General features: G+C 40.8%; 1 long non-coding RNA gene across 1 annotated transcript in view; it reads left to right on the top strand.

Moving 5' to 3' along the window:
• Window positions 1–363: 363 nt before the first annotated feature.
• The window catches only part of LOC125080160 (uncharacterized), a 560007-nt gene continuing 534559 nt past the window's right edge, over window positions 364–25811 (top strand). The window contains exon 1 of the long non-coding RNA XR_007121227.1: window positions 364–1069. This is a non-coding gene — a long non-coding RNA (uncharacterized LOC125080160). The remainder of the gene's footprint in view (window positions 1070–25811) is intronic.

The raw sequence follows: 25811 nt of genomic DNA, 5'->3' as shown, positions 1-25811 counted from the left end.
GCCACTGCAGGACCGTGATGATTCCGATGATGATCTAGTCCTTCTAGGCAGGTTACAGACAATGTTGCCTTCTGGCTGGAGATGGATCCCCTGCCCTCCCGGCAGGCACGCAGGCACACACACAGAGCACGGGGAAGTACACATTTACTGTACTGCGTGCCCGCTGCCTTGAAGAACTGTAGCTAACCACCTTATTAGTATTCTTGCCTCCACCGTGTCTCACTTGCAGCATCAGAGGGCTTAGCAAAATGCAGTAGAACAGGGACAGACCCAGCTCTGGCAGTCATCTCAATGCAGGCTGCCGGGTGTTGGGGGTGGGGGTTGCCGCACATGAAGATTAATAACCTTGCCGTAATCCGGGGCACCCTGCGAGCAGATACCTCTGCTGATTGACCTGCTCCCGGCTTGATGAATCTGTCCGGGGGAGAGGGATCCGGAATCTACCTTGTCCTGGCCCCCCCCCCACCACCACCCTGATTTTGGATGTTCTTTTGATCCTACACCGATCTGGGAAGGTAACCGTGAGCCCTACCATCTGCAGCACACAGCAGCTATTGGAGGTTACTACTGACAGTTTTCATTACACTGGGGTGTGTGTGCGTGTGTGTCAGTGTGTGTGTTTGTGTGTGTGAGTGTGGGCGCCTGCTTTTGCGTGAAAGAGGATGTGCGAGTGTCCGTGAGAGTGTGTGTGTGTGTGTATGTGCGTGTTTGTGTGACAACCAAAGCAGGTATATCGTACAGTAGGAGATTTCAACAGCGTGAAAATATTCTCGGGGCACTTGGACTCACAGTGTGGAGCCCCCAGCCTTCACTATCCCTTTCCTTCCCCACTCTCCCCCTCTCTCTTTTTGCCTTTGATGAGTTTTTGGCTTACTTTTTGGCGGAGTCTCTTGGACACGTTTTTGCTGGTGCTGGAAGATCAGATAAATGGAACCTTTGAAAACTGATTATTTTTCTCCTCTGTGACTTAAAAAAAAACAAAAAACAAAGAAGAAGAAGATAGAGTAGTGCAAGATAAGCTAGAGGATTTTAAATTTTCCTTGGTGAACTTTGAGGATCCATAAAGAAGGTAAGTCACGGGACTCCTTAGATCTTGGTCCTTGTTTTCTTGCAATGTTTGTGCTTTCCTGTTTGTTTTCAGAAATCCTTATGCAGTTTATAAGTGCGGTTTTTAGAGCCTGTAATGCTCAGAAGAACTCAGTGTGTGGCATTTTGGGGCTATTTTCATGCCAAAGAGATTATTTCCATTTGTATAACCATCCCCCATCCCTCTTCCTCTTATTTACTTACCATTTTCACAGTGAATTCTGCTTCAGTGAAATCTGGGGAAGAAAAAAAATAATAATTCCAGCCTTCTCCCTCCCTGAAATACTCTCTAAATTTGAGGGGGGGCGGAAATCAGAAAAGCAACGGTCAGAGGCTCTGAGTAAGAGGCAAAGTGTATCTGCTTAGAGATTGAGGGTGGGGGTTGGGGAGCGTAATCTGGACTTTTATGATAACTTAATAGTAGACTTTTTCCCCCCATGGCCCATACTTTTTTCTGGAATAGTTAAATCTCTGGAGAGTAACAAATGTGTGGAATACAGAAAAGCTGTTTCAACAGCTCTTAATTGGAACAAATGAGAACAAAGTGGAAATTGTTTAGTATTTTGAACCTCCTTTTTTGCACTGATTCTCTCGTGATTGTATCTCATTAACCTTTCTGCATGCTCTGTCCCCTGATTAAGACTAGTGTCTCTCATTTTGGAACATCCCCTTACCCTACGTGGTCCCTAGAGAGGGGAGTACAGCTGCAAATTACTCCTGATTGTCTGCTCTGGGCTGTAAAAGCAAGTAGGCGGCATCAGAATTGAGGTGACTTTTGTCAAACATCTTCCCTAACTCTGTCCCTTCAGTGTTTCCTGGTGGTTAGCTGTACCTTTATTATTTTTTTTTTCCCCTTTCCCTTTCCTTCAAAGTAAAATGTAGATAGTGTTTCACCTATTTCCATCCTGAGGTGACTTAATTAAAGCAAAGTAGCATTTCACTGTGTTAGCATCTGTGTTCCTGGAGCTGTATTTTTATCTCTGCCCTGGCATCCCTTAGCTTCTCCCAAGAATTAAGAATCGCTTATAAATGTATTTCTAAAATGCTGAGACCCCCAAGTAGAAACAATAGAGCTTCATTCAGTCTTCCTCTGTCCGTACATGTGGATGGTTTATCCTAAAAGGAATGGTGAGATTTCATGGAATGTTGGGCCAACTCAAACTGTTGCTGTGAACATTTTCATGGAAGAGCTGACAGGTACGTTAGCTAAAGAGGCAGAGGAGCGCACAGAGAGGTGTTTCTCCAAGTGGGGAGGTCAGTGTGTAGATAGAGAGATGATGCAAATTGTAATCTGAGCTTTCTTCAGAGACAGCTGGTCAGAGACTTATTGGGTCATCCAGCTCGAGAGATGCTCCTATTCAAAACATTGAGACTATTTTCTCTAAAAGGGATTTCCCCCCAATCCTGAACTAAAAACAAAGAAGGAAGGAAAGAAAGAAAAAAAAAAGACTTAAAGATGAGCTTATACCCTGGTCTTGCCTATAGACTATCCCTTCTGTCTATCTGATGTTTTTGCAAAGTGGTATGAAAGGAACCATTTAAGGAGGGCCGATGTAAGAGATAACTCCCCCACCCCCATCCCTCCAAACCCAACACCCCCCCCCCCCCCCCCCGCTGGCACTTCGTCCCCTCACTGCTCCTGGTGAAGATACTCTGGGAAAACTGTCTCCCATCAATAGTCTGTATAATGTATGATCTGTCATTCTTGTCAACTATTTCTGCTTAGGATATTTTCATCTGTTACTCAGAGATTCCAGTTACATTTCCTTTTTCAAAAGGGGCTTAAAAAAAATTTTTTTTTTTTAAATGACTTGAAACCTAGGAGAAACTCCAAATAAAATTTCATTTTCTTGGTGGAGCAAACAACCTAGGACTTGTGAAACCTAAAGGCAAATGTCCTGCGTGTACCGGAAACGCAGGGCACCCCTCTGAGGAGCCTGTAGAGAGCCCTGAGGCTCCAGTGCTGGGGAGGTGGTGGGGGGAGGAGACGGGGAAGGGGTTTGTGTCTGGGGAGAGTAGTTCCTCACACTCTGCCTGGACCATCCCCATTCCTTAGGTTGGGCAGCTCCTCAAGAACATGCATTTTTGGGTAACCAGTACAAGGGACAGTATGTTACGTCTTCTATTTTGTGTGGGGACTGTTCTACGTAAGGAGAAGCCCCTTGAAAAATGTCGTTCTGGAAGTTGGCAAATGAATGCCTCTTCTTCCTGAGGCTATTTAATTCTGACTGCTTCCCCTCCCATTCATATTCTCACCCAGGATGGGTATATTTAGACTTGTGTTGGTTTAAAGACCAAATTAATTGCAGATTATTCTCAACAGCATCTTAAAAATAATAAGGATAACATCTTGGCTTTTGTGTGTTTGAGATTTAGTAATTGTAATGAGTGAATCTTCTAGCGATAGCAACACTTTCATTATCACTTATTTTCAGCTAATAATAGAAGTGGAGTTCAAGCCAACTCAGGGTATGCTGATTTTCGTTTCTGCAATGAGCAAAGCCTCTCCTTGGTAGGTCAAGGTTTCCTGATGATGTTTGAGCAGTTGTAACTTTGCATCTTTAATAGCTTAGGTCAGAGCAAAGGTACACAGCTTTCAATCAGAACAGGCTACGGATCTGTAACTTTCTTCTGTCTTTCCAGATTTGTTTTGTGATAGAGCTCCCCCCCCCCCCCCCCCCCCTTGGTTTAACAGGGTTTGTTTTCTTACATAGTTCAGAAAAGAAAAGAAAGAAAAGGGCTGGAGGGAACTTTTTTTGTTTCAGGACAGGTAAGGTATCAGAGTTGCCAAGGAAAAGGCTGGAGTTCCCTAGAAGGAAAAAAAAAATGCAGAATTACTTATTTATTTATTTTTTATTGTAAAAGAATTAATTAGGAAAGGGATGCCTTGAGTTTATTTGAGGGGGGAATAAAGGAAATTCCAATTCCTTCTCTATTTAGTTCCAGTCAGTTGGCCAGCCGTTCTGTGGATCCTTGCTTGCTCAAGTGAGCCAACCAGGCCCAACATTCTCCAGTGTGTTTCTATGTTTTTAAGACCCAGGGCACTTAACACATGAATAGCTCTTTCCTTCTGTAACAAACAGAGCTGACAGCTGGAAAGTCAGCTACTGAGGATCTTTAAAGGAAGCCAGAAAGCTCACCCCGGGAAACTAAAGAGCAAAAGGGAGCTCTTGCAGTTCTACCCCCGGAGGTGGGTGAGGACCCGGTGGACTGAACTTGAAGTTTTGATTGCTGAGTCATTACAACAGCCTGGAGCTGTGTGTTAGCTCCACGGACTGATGCTGACTTTGGGGCTAATGCTAATAGAACAGGCTCAAGCATCCGCCTACAGCAGAAAATGCACACTACTGGGATGAAGTAGATGCAGTCTCTGATGACCGATGCATGCTTGTATATCTACGCTCTTGTTCTTGATCGCTTAAAAACAACTTCTCATGGTTCCCCCATTGCATCGCGAAGGAAAAGATGGGTTAATTAAAGTGCAACTAGAACAGGGGCATTACAGTGGACTAAATCAATTCACATAATTATCTGAATCCCCATTTGGGACCACTCAACAGTCACAGATTAAAGAGGGGTTGTGGGGTGAGACCAGGGTTAGAGAAGGAAGGCCTTGGTTTGAGAATTAGGTGTCAGTCAAACATTGACAGTGCTGCTTGATGGTCAGTAAGTCCCTCAAAGTCTCAGAACTCTGATATCTTCCTATACAGTTTAGAAATAAACATCCCTAACTTAAGAGTGTCCTCATGAGAATTATGGTGAAATAAAATGATCTGTGATTGCCCATTGCTGTGGAAATGAAAGGGACTATGGTAATGATGACTTCAGATTTGTTTTAAGACTACAAAACAATTTCTTCTATATGATTTTCAATTGAATAGAGAACTGATCTTCCTGATGGGTGGACAGTGTTTGTGGTGTTAAAATTGGGGTGTTTCACAAGTGTGACTGTACCTCATCTTGGGAATTTCTGTGGAACACTCTTGGTTGTGGATGTGTGTATGTGTGCATGCATGTGCATCTGAGCTTACATACATGTGCAAGTAACTGACCAACCTGTGGATGGTATAATTTCAGATTCATGAAAAATAGAAATGGGATGACCCTAATCCACTGTTGTTGAGTGTTGGAAAAGGATAAAGAAAGACTTGGGCATTTAGCCTTTTCTCTGGGAATACACAGATCATTATAGGGTTTGTGGGTTCTAGAAAACTCTAGTCCACAGTGAGGCTGTTGGCTAGAATTTGAGTTAAACTTGGAAATGGTATCAATAGAATATTTATAATAACCTAGGTCATGTTGATGATTGTCACACCAAGTTATGTTTGGGGGACAGATAGGCCAGGACTAAAGGACTGAGCTAGAGATCATTTTGACAAGAAAACATATTGGTGATGAGCACTGGCTTTGGAGTTGGACAGACTTGGGGATGGATATCTAATCTTTGGGAACCTCAGTTTTCTAGTCTGTAAAACAGGGACAATCAGTCCTTCAATGAGCCTCTATGATGTATGAATAAATGAGCATATTTGCACTTAACCCTTGAATAATGTGGGGTTTAGGAATGCTACCCTCTAGGTATTAGAAAAATCTCCTATAACTTTTGACTCTCCAAAACTTAATAGCCTCTTGTTGACCAGAAACCTTGCTGATAACATAGTCCATGAATATATTTTGTAATATGCATTATATACTGCATTACAATAAAGTTAGCCAGAGAAAAGAGAATGTGTTTAAGAAAAGCCTAGGGAAGGTCTGTTTACTGCACTGTATGTAAAACACCCACGTCTAAGTGGACCCACACCTTTCAAACCTGTGTTGTTGAGGGGTTAACGGTATAGCACTCGGTAAAATCCTTAACACAAAACTGGACCTTTATAGGTAGTTCACCTCTGTTCTCTCCCTCTTCCTTATCTGGCTTAAGAATTCGGAAGACCACTCTAATTTAGTGTATTTATGTAACTTATGTGGGTAGGCAAAAGCCCCAAATGTAATCTGAGAGCTAAGTAAAATGGGAGAGAGAGAACGATATTTCTGTAAATTAGCTCATTTCATGTACCATGATTTCATCCGATCCTTTCTCAGAGCAACCAAAGTGCCCTTTCCAGATGTCACCTCACTTATGCTCAGAACTTCCAAAATGATACTGAATGTAAGTAGCGAGAATCCTATGCATCCGTCCATATGTGGTTGCAGAAACACAATTCACATGTCAGCAAGTGGTGTTAACACTGCTCTTTTATCTAACATCTCGTTTTGTTCACAGCCAATGAAAGGATGCATGTTTATTAAACACCTACCAGGTACAAGCACTGCGATCACTGCTGTGGGGAATCTCGAAGGCCTCTCCCTGCTCGTGCTTCTTTGCTGCAATTCCTTCATTTGATTGGGGCATGCTGCAGTTTTAAGGCTGTCCCCTGGAATCGGGACTTGATAGAACAGCATTAAGATTGCCCTGCACGAAGATGACTTCTGCGGGGCTGTGTCATTGTGTGTGACCTTTATTTATCTCAAGAACATAGTGCAAAAGATGTAGAAATCCTTGCTCCTGTTGGAGCTGAGCTGAGCCGAGCTGTCAGTAAGGAGTTCAGTTCTGCTTTGCTAACTCTGCACGGCTGGTACCACTTGACCCAGGTATTTCTGTTCTGCCAAGTCAGCCTTTCCCTAGGCATGAAGGGAGCAGGGTTTTGTCCTTCAGATCGTGGGTTTTTCTATCCTTATAATGAATGGGTAGAGCCTGTTTTATGGCTTGTCGAGAAGGAAGACAAGAACCATGTTCCTTGCATTTTAAGGCTCCATCTCTTAAAATCCAAATCTAGTAGAGTAAGAAAGGGACAAGGGATGTCATTTGGTCAAAACAGTAAATGCTTGAGGCTGTGAGAGAGGCCAGGAAACTTGCATCAGGATTTGTGGTTAGAGCAGGGCACCGAACTAAATCAGTTCCCTAAGTAATATACTGCAGGTGTGCATTGAGGGGATATCATAAATTATAACTAATTCTCTCATAGTCAACAAATAGTCTATGTGCCAGACACTGTGCCACATAAGTTATATTATTTATACTTCTCAAAGAAAAGTAAGACTACATTCCCATAAATTTAAAAATTCCTTTGCCCCAAATTCTGACTGACTTCATTCCTTTGCCCCAAATTCTAACTGACTTCAAAGCTCTATATAGTCTTTCTATGTATACATAAGGATGCATATTCTATATATACCATATTGGTTTTTTTTTAAGTTTTTAGATTGCAAACCCAATGTTTCTTCACATAAAGCGTTGATTGGGGACAGTCGAGAAGTAAGTCTTCTTTAAATGCAAATCAAATAATCTTGCTGTCATGATAGGGCTCATTCTATCAGTGGAAAGATGTGATCTTTGTCTCTAAGGGACCTCCGAAGGGCCACCTCCTTAACCAATGGGTTCCTGATAATAATAAATCATCAATGCTTTGAGGTAGAGCCCAACGTTGACAATTACCTGAATCTCGTTGGAACGTTTGATATCCTGTGCCATATTGGCCATTAGTAATGGCAAAAGTAACTAGAGTTATAGGATGTGGGACAAAGAAATGAGGGTCTCCTCTGTAACATTAGATCATAAGTAGTATTGGACAGTATTTGCAGAAGGCACATTATGGGTATGTCTCTCAGTGTTTTTCTACTCATTAGTTAGGTAACTTTGTATGGACTACTTTTGTAACTTTTTCCCTCTTAGCTTGTGTGGTTGTTGTAAAAAGGACCTAGAACAGAGGCTATAATTTAGTTGGTGTTAATAAAAAAATATATCCTAATATTCACTTAAAATGATTAGTAGTAGTACGATTTAGGAATCTCCGTTTGTGTATAAACCTTGTACTCCACAGTGCCAGAGGTTATTAAAATTGTTACCTCACATTAATGAAAAGAAAAGTGAATATCCAGGTCTGTCTGGCCATAAAAATATGAATGAGAGGAGGAAAATTATCTTTCAGCAGTATTGATGTCAGTGGGGAACATGCTGATGGAAAAAGGGATTTGGCTTGGAGCATTCAAGGAGACTAGAGAAACAGAACCAAGTCAGAACTTCATGTGCTGAGGAATTTTCCCTATTGTTTGATCCTAACATGCTGTGAGCTTGGGAATGTAACTCACTGCTTGTCTACAAACAGGAAAAAGGGTCACATTTGAAAGCTTTCTTGATAAAGAAAAGTGGTAACAATCTTCCTTTGACTTTATGCTGTCAAAGAAAAAGAAAATTTCAACTCTGCCTTTTCCTTCATCTCTGCAAAATTTCTCTAGCTTTTGTGTATAGTATAAGTATATATATTTTAAACCAGTTTTTGGTGTTCTAGCTCCTCCTTTTTAATATATATGAGCACACCAGAATTCTGTTTGGTAAGCCATTCCAAGATGGGAGATTTAAATTTTGTTTAGAACATCTTGTTTTTTTTTGTTTGTTTGTTTGTTTTTTTTATATTCATGATGTGGATAACAAGTCCCATAGTCCCAGAAACAAGACCAAGTGAGCACACAATGGTTCAGGGTATACTTCTTTTTTTTTTTTTTTTAAGATTTTATTTATTTATTTGACACAGAGAGAGAGAGAGAGAGAGAGATCACAAGTAGGTAGAGAGGCAGGCAGAGAGGAGGAAGCAGGCTCCCAGCTGAGCAGAGAGCCCGATGCAGGGCTCGATCCCAGGACCCTGAGATCATGACCTGAGCCGAAAGCAGAGGCTTAACCCACTGAGCCACCCAGGTGCCCCTCAGGGTATACTTCTTTGGAAAAATGTGTTTAGAATTAAAAATTTTGACCATACATGTCAGGAACCTTGTGGACCCTTAATGTGGAAGAAGCATTTCAGTACTTTTTTTTTTTTTTTTTTTTTTTTTGTACAAATGGAGACCAGTGTTGGGATAACAGTAAAAAGTTTGAGTAATCACTTTAATAAAGCAATTTGAACAATCACTGTAATAAAGGTGATGTTGTACCTGAAAAGGAGTGAGTGATTGGTGATACAAATGGTGGATGAACTAACTTTTTTCCTGTTGGGGACATTTCATATGAATAGTGATAAACATGCTAGGAGATAGATACACACAAGGAAAAAATTCCACTCACACTTTTTCTAAAGGAAAGCCATGTTTATGTGTGACTTTTGCCCAGGATCTTTCTTCTACTAAAGAATCTGGACTATATTAAATATTAAACATTTTTATCAGTTAACTTGCTCTGAATCCAGTGCCCCAAGTAAGAGCATATATACAAGTAATCTTAAGTTTTTCTAAGTGTCTCTTGACTGCAAATACTTTCATGAATTGGTATCTGTCTTGTTCACAGATGGCTGAGTTCTTGTGTTCTTCTGGTAGATGCTTACCTCCTTTATCCCATTCCTCTTCTTTGACCTATCTTGCCTCACTGCCATGATTCTACTGGATGCTCGTTTGCCCCTTCAAGTTCGATTTTTATCTCTCCCATCACTAAAGGCACTGGTGCATTTTTTTCCCTAAGCTTTCACTGAATGGAATTCTATATTTCCTATCTGGTGCATGTTTTCTTCCCCTAAGACTCATTTGACTGGAACCATATATATAATATTATATGTTATATATGATTATATTTATTTATTTATTTAATAAAAGATTTTATTTATTTACTTGACAGACAGAGATCACAAGTAGGCAGAGAGGCAGGCAGAGAGCGAGGGGGAAGGAGGCTCCCTGCTGAACAGAGAGCCAGATGCTGGGCTTGATCCCAGGACCCTGGGATCATGACCTGAGCTGAAGGCAGAGGCTTAACCCACTGAGCCACCCAGGTGCCCCTATAATTATAATTTTTACATAAAAACCTTATATAAAAATTATATATTTTTTTCCTACTCCATAATCTCAGAACCATGACCTTGATCTAGATTAAGGTCACTTTTGCATAAGTAAATCAGAGTTCTCAATGAATGCTTTTGTGGGTAATATCCTTTCACATCTGTGGTCACTTCAAGTGGTATCATTTCTTGATGTGTTCATTGAATGCCTGCCATGTTCACTATTATATCAGAGTGTGGAACACAAAGTTGTAAGCAAATGATTTTTTCCCCTTGAATGTGTTAATATATTATTGCTAATGTTACATTAGGAAAAATGAAATTAATTGCTAAACAAGGCAACATCGAGTTCAGAACCAAAACATGGAGTCGATATGAATGATTTACAAAATATAGTTATCACTGGGGAGTTTGTGGTTGGGGAATTTCAAGGACGATAGCTGAACTTGGGTTTAACCTGAAATATAATGTGAAGTGACCATTTTTCTGAAGAAGAAATGGAAGAGATTAGGACTTTCCTGTGGAAGACTAAGGAAATGTCCTCAGTAAGTAGTTGGTGGGTCCTGTAGAAGGCCTTGGAAAAAAAATCACCAAATTAACACAGTAGCTATCCTACATTTTAACACTATGATATTTTCAGTGCGATGCTAGGAACTTCAGTTGTGAAAAGAAAGTATGAATGATTCTGAGGGTAGGGATGAGGAAACTCAAGCCCGGACAACTCCTGAGGTGCTTAAGGTCATGAGACCCTACATGCAGTGCCTGATGTGTGCCGAGATGCCTCTGACTTTAGAGCCCACTTGATTCCTCCCATTCCGGTCTTTATCCTTACAAACCCTTACAGCTATACAGTGTTTCTCTATTTTCCCCTATTGCCTTTCAAATTGTTCTATTCTCTTCTGGGTGAAAACCATTTGCTATAACTTTTTTTTTTTTCCTTACCTTATTTTCCTGGAATCTTTTCTTCCAGTGATTGCCAAAAAAAGAGCTTGGAAACAAAGATAGATGTAAAGACTCCTCTCTGGCATCCTCACTTTCTCTTCCTTGTCGAGATCTGAGTGTGTCCCTTTTCTATTTTCTGGAAGGGGAGCTAGTGCTTTATACAGATGGTCTGTCGGACAGACAGATGGTCCAGACTTCTCTAATGGTATGTTCGAAAGAGAAACATGTCTGCAAACTGCCAGCTCAGAATGGAATGGCACTTCACACAAGCATGGAGAGTTGATAGAAGAAAGTGTTCTCTGACCTTCCAGATTTGAGCCCCATTCCTTAGTTTGGAATTCTTAGAGATAGGAGAGAGACTTCCTGCTGTGAGCAGATGGTACTTTCTTTTCCTCTCAAGCCAGAGGGCTTATGGTTCCACTACAGTAAACTCAGAACTTTACCAGAGGGTTTCATCGGGTGCCATTTTTCTTGGTTTAGGGATTGGGTCTCAGATAAGGATCCAGGAGAAGCCAAAGGCAGACTCTTTGAAGTTAGTCCACTGTAATTCTGACCATGTCACTGAAAAAAGAATAATAGAGGGTTTTGCCTATCAGTGGAAAGCCACTAATCAAATTGATTCCTTGATCATTACTATCAATCTCTGTGGGGCTGGTATAGACAGCCTGCAGAGCTTTTGGCTAAATAACCCCTTGACTCTCTCCCCTGATGAGCACAGAGCTAGGAAGTTCAGAAACCGAAAATGGCTCGGTTTCCTCTTCCTATCTGGGATCTGAGAACAGCTCCAGAAAAACCAGCCCTCCCCAACATCTGTTTTATACCCATGCTACCTCCCAGAGTGGCTAGTGATTTGAGGGTCCACGGTAGAAGGAGATCTTTCCTCCTTCTTACTAAGCGAAGGCCACAGAAGATGCAAGAAAGTCCTGTCCAGCAACGGCTCCCATTTCTGACATTTGCTCAGACCACCCTCCCACCTGCTGGCTTGCTAGGACTTCCCCATTTCCTGCTTCCTTCTCTCCATCTTTTTCAGCTCCTTCAGTCTTCCACTCCAGATCCAAGTTTTCTAGCATCTATCTTGGGCTTATCTCCTTTTGGTAACATCTTTGCTTTCACATCTGTATCCTTTGTTCTAGTCTCCTCCTGCACACTTCTAGTTTCAAGCAACCTAGGGTTTCAGATGAAGAAGCATTGCTTCCGCTTGCCCCAGCTTGCTATACTGAGGTGCATTACTCAACCCTCCAGCTCCCTTGCTGGGCATGAGGAGCAGATGCTCCCTTGGCATAATGACTCCCAGTCTTCCCAGCCTGCAAACCCTCATTATGGATCTGCCAACCATCTCCTTTTTCTGTTCTTTGGTGTAAGCATCTTTTAAAAAGGACCATATTACCTGCCAAATCGGGAAAATGATAACAACTAACATTTATTCAGCATTTACTCTGTGTCAAGAACTTTATATTCATTTTTAAGAAATTGAATCTTCCTCCCACCCACCCCCCCAACAAAGAAACTGAAGTACATATTATGCAACTTTTAAAAAGCTCCGAGAGGTTCAATAAATTGCCAAGGTCCCATAGCAGAGATCAGGATGAATCCAGGACCCTCATCTGGAAAATATTATATAGAGTGCTGCCTTCTGAGTTTTAAAAAATATGTAATACCTTATTTTGGAGGGGGAATACATGGGATTTTGTGTTTGGGTATGTAAGAAAAAAGCTTTGTAAACTCTAAAGCTCTATGCAAATGTTAATTGTTACTATGTTCCACCCTAAAATTATTTATGGATGACACTGCATGTATTTATATAGCTCAGTATAACAAATAGCTGATTAAGGAGCAATCATTTCTCAATTTTAAAGCAGAAATATTGTGGATGCCTATGAAATAGAGCTCTAAAAACAGATGTGTGCGGCAGCCTGGTTGGTGCGTCTGGTGAAATACAGTAGAACCTGACTAAATTACACTAATGAGTTGGAGACCCATTACAAATTATCACATTTGCCCAATTAGTGAAGGAGTAACCTAGAGAAAAGGACTACTAAGGGAGCAAAGCTGATACAAAGGAAAGACAAAACTTCAAGGAAGCCTGTAAAATGGTAACACACACCCCACCCACGCACAAGCACACACGGTTCAATAGGTAAAGTTGCTCACATCCTGAAATCTACAAATATGCATACAGTATGTATCCTTGTGTATATATGGACTGCCAGACTCTGTTGCCTCCCCCCGAATTATCTCAGTCTTACGAGAGAGAATAATGAATGGCAGCTCCTTATTTCTGCCAGACTCTGTTGCCTCCCCCCGAATTATCTCAGTCTTACGAGAGAGAATAATGAATGGCAGCTCCTTATTTCTAGGTTGCCCCCCAAACGTCTATGTTTCTCCTGGATTTGAATTTTGTTACATTTACAACATCATTGTATGGTAGATTGTGGTGCTACATTTAGTTACATTTTAGTAGATGCTTTGAGGGTTGTCTTACCAGCCTGAACACATCAATAGGTGTTACCACCTTAGAATATTCTCGTTTACAGTACTTTAATGTGAATTTTTCCTAGAAGTCATTCTTTATGTATTCTCAGGGGGCAGGGCCCCACTTTTCAAATTCTCTTGATAACTTGTCCATTTTGTCCTCAAAATAAGTTTATCTCCCAACTTCCTTGGGATTCTAAAATCTCAATATTTTGGAGCTCAAAGAACAATACTCACTTTAAATCTAGATTATCTTTCACAGAGTTTTAATAGTTTCAAAATAGACTTTAATAGAATTTGCAACTAGAAATCAGGCAACTGGTTAGTTGCATATTTCATTTATTTCTACAACTTACTGAATATTCTTTGACAGCATATAAATCTTCTGTAACTCAGTACAGACAGGTACAGGTAATAATACTATTACGTGTTATATACAGATGGGGAAACTGAGGCTCAGAGAACTTAAGTAACTCGACAGTGGTGATACAGCTAATAATTGTCAGAGCAAGGATCTGAGAAAATACAGATCATGTTTTAAAGGCCCTTACAGTCTACCAAACATACAGTCATATTCACCACGTGCGTTTTGCTAAAATTATGGCTTGCAAGCCCAGATCTTCATAATTAGAATGATGGCCTACTCTACTTGCTCCCTCCCTCCCTCCCTCCATCTCTTTTCTTCTCTTCTCTTTTCTTTTCTTTCAACATTTCCTTGTTACTGGGCTTTGATCATATGTTTAATATGATGTCTTTTTTTCCTTAGTTTTATTTTCATGGCTTTAGAATTTCTTTGCACTTTATACTGTAGCTTGGACTTACTAAGTTTAAAACCAACCATCTTCTGGTGCATGCAGTCTGGTAAAAACGTACGTGTAGCCTTCTTGGTAAGGCAGAGGGCTGTAATTGTCCTTTATTCTGTGATAAAGAGAGAAACCTGGCCACGAGATCCATGTTTCCTGTTACGTACCTCCTTCTGCTCTGGGACTCTGATGAAGAAGTGGAGTCTGTTTTCTTCCTCCTTGAAATTGGACTCACCTTGTGACTTGCTTTGATAGAATTTAAGAAAAACAGCATTACAACCTCCAAGGATAGGCATCAGGAAGCCTGTAGCTTCCATTTTCTTTCTTTCTTTCTTTTTTTTTTTTTAAAGATTTTATTTATTTGACAGAGAGAGATCACAAGTAGAGAGAGAGAGAGAGGAGGAAGCAGGCTCCCTGCCTAGCAGAGAGCCCGATGTGGGACTCGATCCCACGACCCTGAGATCATGACCTGAGCTGAAGGCAGAGGCTTAACCCACTGAGCCACCCAGGCAACCCCTAGCTTCCATTTTCTTCCCATGAAAGGAAGCCCATCTGGCTGGAGGGTCCACAGAAGAACACAGAGCCGTGATCCTCTCACTTCTCCCCATATCCTGTCCTCGAAGGGCAGCACAACCTTCCAACATGTGAGTGAGGTCACTTCAGGCCTTCTAGCCCTGCCTCTTCTCTAGTTAACTGCCCCTGCTTGAGTGAATGGGGGGGGGGGAAGCAGAGTGAGTTGCCCATCCGATACAGAGAGTGATTAGCTCTACGAAATCTTTAAGTGTCTACGTATTGGGATGATTTATTACGTAGCTGCAGTTGACCGGAACAAGCTTACCTATTACAGAAACATCATTCATTTCCTAAGATTTAAATTGGGATGGGAATGGATTTGTGAGTTTCCTAAATTGTTGTTGCCTTTCTTTTTCTTGAAAAAGAGTAACCTGGTAATCTAGTGGTACAGCCATCATCTGGGAATACCGATCTCTTCAACTGCCGAGCTGTTTATGTAAAAACTCTAGCTTTTGTGAATTGTCAGCTTGGCATTCATTCAGCTTCATTTTTTTTTTTTAAATGCTTTTGAGTCCTTATTCAGCAAATATTTAGAACCTACTATGTGTCCATCCTGCACAGTGTAAGTAATGTAATACTCATTACGAACAGCTTCAATATAGAAAAAAAAAATACATTTCTCCCACACATCTAGGGTATTAAGTTTTACACATGCACATGCACACAAAGTTAATCATTCATACTCCGGCATGATGGATTCCTTCTTCCTGCTCAGATTTTTATTTGAAGGAAGAAAGAAAGTTATCCTTCTTGGACCATGTTATAATGATTTGTAGGTTTATTCACATGTTCACATGTAATTCTCCCAGTAATCCTTGGAGAAAGGTATTATTTTCCCATTTTACAGATGGGACTGTGAAGGATAAAAAGATTACATGATGGGTTTGATGTCCTACAACTGATAGATGGAAAACACAAAATTCAAATGTGTGTTGTCCAACTTCTTCTCTCAGGACCTTTGCTTTGCGCCAGACCTCCTACCTCCAACCAGCACGGCGAGACGCCCTGGTGCCTCTACTTCATCTCCTTCTGTTTTCTCGTCCAGTTTTACACTCTATCATTCCATCTTAACCTTAGCCCCTTCCCCTAATTGAATGGTACTTGGAATTCTACTGTACTATGTTTTTTGTTTTTGTTTTTGTTTTTTGTTTGTTTGTTTTGTTTTTGTTTTTTTTGCAAGAACACAAGATTGTTGTCTAGATATTGAAAACCACTTGTCTCAGCTAGGGGGTAGAATCCAGCTTGCTTTGGAAAGCCCTGGGTCCTGTGGGGGCATGGGTCCTGATTTGCTTTTATGATCCATTTATTCAGGATTAAGGTGTCAAGAGCATAAGCTCTGGGGAAAAGGAATTCCTCACAAAGCCTTCATGAGTTGTTTCTTGGGAGATAAGAAGTATTTTCTTTGCATAGCATCTTCTCCAGACATGCAAAAAAAACGATATGGTGAACTGAAGTAAAAAGTCTTACTTTTGCCAGTTCTGAGGTAGGCATAGCTTATATACCTGAGGAATAGCTAGCTTATAGGCAGATCTAAGTTGGGGCGGGGGGTAGAGTTAAGTTAGACTCCTTGCAGCCAGATCTAAGGGGAGAGGATAGTACTTAAGGTAGACTTCTTGCTCTATACCAACAGACTATCCCAATTTTATTTTCTTCTTTCCATTACTGGACTTAATATTTTTTCCTCTAAAATCTCACTACCTTACTTGATTGTTGTACTTAAACTTATGTAGCCAATGTCTATCTTCATAAACGATTTGGTTAACACAGGCTAACTGGTAAACACTCACTGATACTTTTAACAAAGAAGATCATGGAGCTCATGTTCAACTTTATAGCAGTCCTGGTTCACTGGCTAGGAAGTTGTTGTATAAAGGCATTACTCCTTATTCCTACTTTTATTTTCTTTTCAAAGCCACTATGGTCTGTAGCTCCTGGCCTATTTTTATAAATACTAAATAGCATTAGGACTTACAAACTTCTCTCTTGTCTCTGGAATTTACTTTTGCTCGGTTCATATGATTCTGCTCTGAGGTTTTCCTTAGCTTTCCTGTGTTTCATGTTGTAGTTACAAGTGCTCCTACTGTATACCCAGAACAAAGGAAAAGGTAACATAAAATACAGGCTGACTCTGTGAAATGTGTTTCTTTCCACTGATCAGTTTCTCCTATGCCTTTGTTAATTCTGACAATTGGTCATGCAAGTCAGAGTTGATATTGTGAAGTTTATGGAACATCTATATTGAAGGGGAAAAACTATATGCTAAACTAGAAAGAGCCGCTTTTATTTATTTTTTTTCCTAGTGATCTGTTTTTATTTTTTTATAATTATTTTGTTTTTTTAATAAACATATAATGTATTATTAGCCCCAGGGATACAGGTCTGTGAATCGCCAGGTTTACACACTTCACAGCGCTCACTGTAGCACATACCCTCCCCAAAAGAGCTGCTTTTAAATTAGCAACTGTTTCTTGATAATATTGGTATAGAAAAAATGTGAACGGATCTGTTCATACGTTGTTGGTGGCTGCGTATGTTCATTTAACGCTTCTACAAAGCAATTTGACTTTTGGTCATAGATTTGTTCATTTGCTTTGATCCCTTTCTAGAAATTCATCCCAAAGAAATATAAAAAATGCAGTGTACACAAAACATGCTAATAAAATTATAACAGTAATAAAATGTCATCAACCAATATGTCAAACAAAAAGATACGGGTAAAATAATTATACATGGATATAAGGCAGCTACTAAAATTTATAACCTGGAAGACTTTGTATAATGACAACTATGTAAAGAAAATAGGCATGCATATGCAAATTTGGAAGACCAAATAGCAGTACAGACATACCTCATTTTGTTGGGCTTCGCTTTATTGTACTTTGCAGATACTGTATTTTGTTTTTAACAGTTCGAAGGCTTGTGTCAATGCTGTGTTGAACGCGTTGATTGGCACCATTTTTCCAACAGGCTTTGCATACTTTGTGTCTCTGTCACATTTTGGTCCTTCTCAATATTCCTGACTTTTTCATTATTGTGTTGTGATCTGTGATCACTGATCTTCGGTCACTCTATTGTTTTGGGTGCCATGAACTGTGCCCACATAAGATGGCGAACTTGATGAATGGTGTGTGTGTTCTGACTGCTCTACCCAATGGCTGTTCTCCTGGCTCTCCCTCTCCTCTGCCCTCCCTATTTCCTGAGACACAACACTATTGAAACGAGACCAAGTAATAACCCTATAATAGCTTCTAAGTGTTCGAGTGAGAGGAAAGTCTTGCATGTTTCTCGCTTTAAATCAAAAGTTAGAAAGGATTAAGCTTAGTGAGGAAGGCTTACCCAAAGCTGAGAGTGGCAGGAAGTGAGGGCTTTGGTGTCCAGTAACTCACCAAGTTGTAAACGTAAAGGGAAAGTTTTTGAAGTAAATTACAAGTGCTGCTCCCACAAAGCCATGAACGATAAGAAAGAGAAACAGCCTTATTGCTGATGTGGAGAAAGATTTAGTGGAATGAACAGAAGCTCAGAAGAGCCCCAACATTTCCTTAAGCCAAAACTAATCCAGAGGAATGTCCCCACTCTCGGTTGGGTCTCACAAAGGCTGAGGGAGGTGAGGCAGTTGCGGAAGAAGGATTTGAAGCTGGCAGAGGTTAGTTCATGAGATTTGAGGAAAGAAACCATCTCTATAACACAGAAGTGCCAGGTGAAGCAGCGAGTGCGGATGTGGGAGCTGGTAGCCAGTTCTCCAGAAGGTGTGGCTAAGAGAACCCATGAAGGTGGCAACTTGGAACCACAGGTTTTCCGTGCAGATGAAACCGCCTTCTCTTGGAAGAAGATGCCACTTAGAACTTTGACAGAAGTCTATGGCCGGTTTCACAGAGTCAACAGACCAGCTGACTCTCTCGTTAGGGGCTAGTGCATCCGCTGGCTTGAAACTGAAGGCGGTGCTCCTTTACCATTTTTGAAAAATCCTAGGGCTCTTAGGATTCAGACTAAATCTACTCTGCCTGTGCTGTGTAAATGGAATGGCAAAGCCTGGATGACAGCGTTTGCAACATGGTTTACTGAACCTCTGAAACCCACTGTTGAGACCCACCACTCAGGGGGAAAAAAAATTCCTTTCACAGTACTATATTGCTCACGAACAATACGCCTGGTGACCTGATGGGAATGTGTAATGCAGTTCATGTCGTTTTCATGCCTGTTGGCACAACCTCCATTCTGTAACCCATGGATCAAGGAGTCATTTTGACTTTGAAGTCTTAGTTAAGAGCTACCTTTCATAAGGCTGTAGATGCCATAGATAGTGATTCCTCCGATGACCTGGGTAAAGTACATTAAAAACCTTCTGGAAAGGATTCTTCATTTTAAATGCCATTGAGAACATTCATAATTCATGGGAAGAGGCTAAAATATAAATATTAATAGGAATTTGAAAGAAATTGATTCCAGCCCTCATGGATGACTTTGAGGGGTTCAAGTCTTCAGTGGAAGCAGCAACTGAAGATGTGGTGGAAATAGCAGGAGAGCTAGAATTAGGAGTGGAACCTGAAGATGGAACCTGAAGACAGGACTGAAATACCAACCTCCTGATAAAATATTGACACATGAGGAGTTGCTTCTTAGGGGTGAGCAGAGAAAGTGGCTTCTTAAGATGGGTTCTTCTCCCATGTAGATGCTGTGAAGATTACTGAAATGACCATGAATGATTTAGATTCTTATGTAAACGTTGTTAATAAAACAGCGGCAGGGTGAGAAGATGAACTCCGACTTTGAAGGAGGTCCTGTCATGGGTAAAATGCTAAGAGCATTACTTGCTACAGAGAAATTTTTCATGAAAGGAAGAGTCAATCAATGTGGCAGACTTCACTATTGTCTTAATTTAAGAGACTGCCACAGCTACCCCAGCCTTCAGCAATCACCAACTTGACCAGTTGGCAACCTTCACCATTGAGGCAGGACCCTCTACCAGTGAAAAGTTGACTTGCTAAAAACTCAGATGATTAGCATTTTTAGCAATAAAATACTCAAAGATGTACATTTTTTAGGTGTAATGCTATCACACATTTATATCCCACAGTATAATATAAATATAAATTTTCTGTGTACTAGAAAATGAAAATTCTTTTGACTTTATTGCTATACATACTGTGGTGGTCTGGAACCACAATCTACAATGTATGTCTGTATACTGAAATACCAACAGTATAGTTGAATTCTGAAATTTTATTTTACTTAAGTTTTTTTTTTAAGATTTTATTTATTTATTTGACAGAGAGATCACAAGTAGGCAGAGAGGCAGGCAGAGGGAGAGGGGGAAGCAGGCTCCCTGCTGAGCAGAGAGCCCGATGTGGGGCTCGATCCCAGACCCTGAGATCATGACCTGAGCTGAAGGCAGAGGCTTAACCCACTGAGCCACCTAGACGCCCCTTAAGTTTTGTTTTTGTTTGTTTTTTGGTTAGATTTTATTTATTTGATAGAGACACATACACATAGCAAGAGAGGGAATATAAGGAGCGACAGTGGGGGAGGGAGAAGCAGGGTTCCTGCTGAGCAGGGAGCCGATGCAGGGCTCGATCCCAAGACCCTTAGATCATGACTGGAGCAGAAGGCAGACGCTTAAATGACTAAGCCACCCAGGCATCCCTAAGTGGCTTTTATTTCTGAGGGCTGAATGTTTGGACCAGTTTATATAACTCTTGGCTACAAATAACAGTGATCTGACTCCAGAAGCCTAGATTACTTGGAGTTTACTTTGTCCTACTTAAGTCCAGAAATTATAGGTGATGATTCCATGACTTAATAGTGTCAGGACCGGGGATTCCCTAGGCATTTATCTTCTGGTTGCCCATTGAATGCTGAAGTTTTCATCTTGTCTACAGTCAAGGTATAAAGATGATGGGGAAAGATACATGTTAGCTGCATCTATCTCTTTTTTAGTTGGAAGGAAAAGTCTCCCACCTTTGGTCTCTGAGTGAGGACAGAGTGTAGATGGTTGCCCTACCAGGAATGGAGGCTGAAGATAAAGCATGAGAAGTGGGAAGGAAAAATAAACTTGGAAGCAACTTTTCGGTGGCCAATAAGCCATGCCTCCCACAGTGGTCAACTATGTCTCAGGGGTCTCAGTGGTCCCAGTATGAAGATTTCCCTAGGCCTCCTCTCTAGAGGAAGTTCCGGTTTCCCTACTTGTGTTTGTTTTGGCCAGCTTGCCTCCTAGCGATCACTGTTCTAACTTAGTCTGTAAGACCAACACAAAGAAAATCTAAAGGCTGGGAAGGGAAGTGAGTTTGAGCCTCAATTCCTCATTCAGGATGCTTGGCTCTGCTCAAAAATCTCTGCTTTCCTTAGCACATTCAGCAGGAGGCCTGGAAAAACCTTATCCAATACAGCTGACATGAATCTCCATTCCCATGCAGCCCCAGTGTTGAGTTTCTCCAGTCACGAATATCAAATAGTCTTGACAACAAAAGAGTGAGAGCCGTTCTTCTCCCCTGCTGCCCCTGAGAAGACTGGCTTTTTAGTACTCTTTTATTATCTCAAGTATTATCATAACAAGTGAGTTAACTGGCATCTTTCCACTAGATAGCATCTTTGGGCTAGAGATACAGTACTTCATGTGTAGTGTGTTACTCTCCTGGTAGCTTTCATCTGATTTCTGAAGGCAAAGTTTACATAGTTCTTTTAATGTTGAGGAAAGGAATAAAAATTGGGAGGAGACCTAGCTAAGATCTATAAAATATATCTGGAATAGGTTTCTCTCTCCCCTGTCCCTGGCCCCACCTGATCATCATTGGTTGACATGGTCAGCGGTGTTTCTCCCCTCTCATTCTTGTTTCCATTTAAACTGTTCTGTAGAGTGGGAAGAAATAAATCGCTAAAACAAAAATTTAAGAACTCGGTGCATCCTTTTGCATTTAAAATAAAATCGGGATCCTTACCTGTGGTCCCCAGGTGTTCATTCTATAAAGGAATGAATGATAAAATAATGAGAAAAAAGGAGTTCTCTGTGGCTAGAAAGATAAACTATAAAGGGTTGGTGCTAAGGTTTGAAAAGTTGAGTTGGAGCCAGAATTTAAACAGCCGTGAGTGGTGTGCTAACTGATTTGAAATATGATTGTTTCTCTACAGTTCATCTGCTGCCATTGTCTTTCTGTGTGAGCTCCAGCAGTAATCTACCCTGAGAATCCTGCCAGCCATTTACCTGGATAATCCTCATTGCTGGTTCCTTGTTAGTGATGGATCTCAAATTACCTATTTCCTTCTTCTTCTTCTTCTTCTTTTTTTTTTTTTTTAAAGATTTTTATTTATTTGACAGAAAGAGACACAGCGAGAGAGGGAACACAAACAAGGGGAGCTGCAGAGAGAGGGGGAGAAGCAGGCTTCCTGCTGAGCAGGGAGCCCGTTGTGGGGCCCGATCCCAGGACCCCGGGATCATGACCTGAGCCGAAGGCAGATGCTTAATGACTGAGCCACGCAGGCGCTCCTGCCTACTTGCTTCTCAGAGAAGCTTTCCCCATCCGTGCTAACTATAGTAGGACTCTACACACAGCTACTATTGCTTATATCTTCCATCTAAGTTCTTTGTTGGGTTGTTTTTGAGAATTTGTTATATATTAATTGTCTTGTATTGGGTCTGTTTATACCATGAGAATGTAAGATCTGTAAGGTCAGGGATCTTCTTCACCTAGTATTCGAAGTCAGTGCTGATATATAATAGGTTTACTATAAATATCTGGGTGATTATTGATATGAAGATCAAACAAACAAATTTAAGCAGGTACAGTGCCTGCTACATGGTATTTTCTTGAGAATTGTTGATCCTTTTTTATCTAGTTCCCCTGCTTTGTTTCCATGAGGCTGTGAGCTTCTCTAAGTCCGGCGGCCTGTTGGAATTATCTTTTCTTCCCAGGTCCAACATACTCTTTGCCACAATAATTTAGGGGATTTTGTTAAAACAAAATGATGGAAGTAATGAAAGAAGAGACTGTTAATAAATAGAGAAGGGAAAGGCAGATTCTAGAGAAAAAGGGTTAGGATGGCCAATAAAATCTTGGAGGTGAGTTTACAAAAGCCTTGTAGGATCTATGAATTCTTGAATCCCTATTGAATCCCTGTTGCAGAGGACAGTTTGTGGAGTGTGTGTGTATGTGAGTATGTATGTGTATGTATGTGTGTGAGAGAGAGAGAGCAAGAGAGAGAGAGAGAATGGCGGTTGGGGTGGGGGTGGGAGAGAGATGTTGTGTGGTTACAAAGGAAGACCACGCAAGTTTTGGGATTAGAAAATAGTTTTAAAGGCCTAGACTCCAGACAGCTAATTAGAGACTTATCTGTAATGGGTAACATTTTTTTTTTTAAAGATTTATTTATTTGAGGGAGAGAACATGTGAATAGAAGGTTGGGCAGAGGGAGAGGGAGAGATCTTTCAAGTAGACTCCCTCCTGAGCACAGAGCCTGGCATGGGGCTTGATCCCAGGATGCTGAGATCATGATGTGAGCTGAAATCAAGAGTTGGATGCTTAACCAACTGAGCACCGCACCAGGTTCCCCCAGAAAATTATTTTGCTGGCAGAGGTCAGTTAATTCAGGGTCCTGGAGTAGGGGCGGAGGGTAAAAGTTTGTTGTCAGTTTCATGAAATCCAATCTCTTATGACCCCCATTTCTGGAACCTTCACTAATATTTGCATTTGTCTTATTATATTGCGTTTGGGAATAATGTCTTTTCTGTCAAAAGCTTGAAAATGTTTGAATATCTTAGATTAGAATGGAGAGACCTAAAATGTTTGCAGGTAACATGGTACCTGTTATTTGGTCATTTATCAGATCTTGAGATTTACCAGATTTATTGGATTATATAACTGAAACCATTATAGGAAAAATGCTGGGGATTGTCTCTTCCTTCTTCTTAAGTGTTGGACATTGAAACATTATTTCAGAAGACTAAAGTAATTGTTTTAGGGACTCCTGAAGGATGAGCAGAATTATCTTTTCAGCTCATGGGAAATATTGGTGTAGGTCGTTTGGAGATATGATGTGGTCTGCAAGGAATGATGATTTGGAGAAGTGAGAGTTTAGGACCTTAATTTAACTGGTTTTGCTTTTGAAAGTGGAAGTTCGTGTTGTAAAACAGTCTCTCTGTGATGATTATGGCCACGTATAAGATTTCTGTCCAACATTAGGCAGTGGAAGTTGGTGACTCATTTCTGTAAAAGATTCTCTGCCTTTTCTGGCCAAATTCATAGATGTTATTGTCACTGTAGGACTTGGACAAGGCAAGGATTTGTTTATTCAGGTGGTTTCAGATGGGTCTACTGCCCCATGAAAAAGATCTGACAATAGTGGGATTTGTTATAGAAGAAACAAAGTCCTAAGACTGTGTGTATTCTCCAGCTGGAACTGACTGCTTAAAAAAAAAGTTAAAGGATTACTTTAGGTTTGTCGAAGTCTTTACCTCACCTGCAGAGGCAGATCCCTGGGTCTGGTAGGGAGGAAGGAATTCTCACAGGCCCAGACTAAGCTCTGGGCCCCTAGCCTCTTTGGCATTAATTTTCTTCCTTAGTCCTTCTTAGTCTTTCCAGAAATTCCATCCACCCCCCCTTACATGCCTATCAAAACAACAGGAAAATCAGGGAAGCTAAAAGAGTTATGCAAATAATGGCATAGCCCTATTGCTTTTGGCTTCTTTTAGTGGGGCATGCCTACCTTATGGAGTTACCATGAAATAGTACATTCAAAAGATTTTCAAAAAGCAAGAAACAGTATTATGTATTAGGAGAATAAACTGGTTTTAGGTTTTATGTCTTTGGGAAACATGCTTTTTTTTTTTTTTTTTTTTTTAACAGTATGTAAAAACTAGTATTTGGAGACTTAAGAAGTCCTGCATTAAACGACCATGTTTGATTTTACTTAACACTCTTGTTTTCTAAACCTGTTTGACCACGGAGCACTATTTTTATGGAATATCTGTTAATATTTAGCAAATTACCAGTGCTCTATGAAATCCATTTGGGAATTGATGACCTAGGAATAATTATAAATAGAAATGTAATTACTGACAAAGACCCATGTAACTATCATATAAAAATATGAAGATGAACAATTTTTAATGGCATAAATTTTTGAGAAACCTAAGATTTAGATAGCTACTCATTTGAAAAAATGTATGAGAGTATCTGGTTGAATGCTTGACTCTTAGTGGTGAACATTTATGCAGTATCTACTATGAAATTTGCATTGAGAAACCAGTACCTTGTTATCCTGGTGTATGTCAACTTGTTCTCTTTTATCATGGAGTATAAGGCCTTTTGGGGTCTGATGCTTCTGCGAAAGCATGAGAGGGTAACACTTTTGAGTCTGTACCCATTTTCCTTCATACCTACTGTTTTCCATAGTAGCAGTAGTAGTATCGATATCATATATTCCTGCATTGACATTCTATTATTCTGTCGCATATACAGAATAGTCTATAAAATAGTGTCCTCTTAGAACCAGAGTGTTGTCTTTTGTCCTTCGATATTATTAGTTCTTTAGGCCATGGTGATAGCCACGGGGAGCGGGGGAGACAGCATCGCTCTCCTGTCTTTGAGTGAAAATCTGGGAGCATGGACGTCCTGGCTTTCTTACTTCTACCTCATCTCTCCGACGCTGGCTGCCTCCCTAGCAGATGGGGCCAGCCTCTCCATTGCAGAGGGTGGGTGAGAGGATTCATGGGTTTATACAATGCAGGATAACTGGGAAGTGCATTCCGATACTGCTTCTTTCCCTAACACCTCAGCCTGAAAACAAAACAAAACAAAAAGCAGGCAAGAATAGAAAGTGTATTCTTAGCCGAGCCAGCATGATATGAATGCTGTATTACCAGCTGCTCTCTGAGCCGCAGCTGAGCAGATCTCCAGACTTCAAGCTGCCCCACATCCTTCTCTTCACACTGAACGGGAGAAAATCCCCGAGTCCCTTCCCAAGTAGGAAGTCTCACTTAGCCAAGCGGACTCTCTAAGAGAAGGAAACTGGTTCTGGGGCTCCGAAGAGTGGTGGCTACTAGGACACAGATGGTAGGAATATCCTTAGGCGCATCAGAATAGTAATGAATTTTTCTATTTGTAGCTTTTTTTGTGTGTGCATAGACTTCTTTCCTGTGCATTGTATC

Source organism: Lutra lutra, chromosome 10, assembly GCF_902655055.1.
Source record: "Lutra lutra chromosome 10, mLutLut1.2, whole genome shotgun sequence".
Lineage (NCBI taxonomy): Eukaryota > Metazoa > Chordata > Mammalia > Carnivora > Mustelidae > Lutra > Lutra lutra.
Note: the sequence above shows the minus strand (reverse complement) of the source record. Positions and strands in the feature narration are given on the sequence as shown.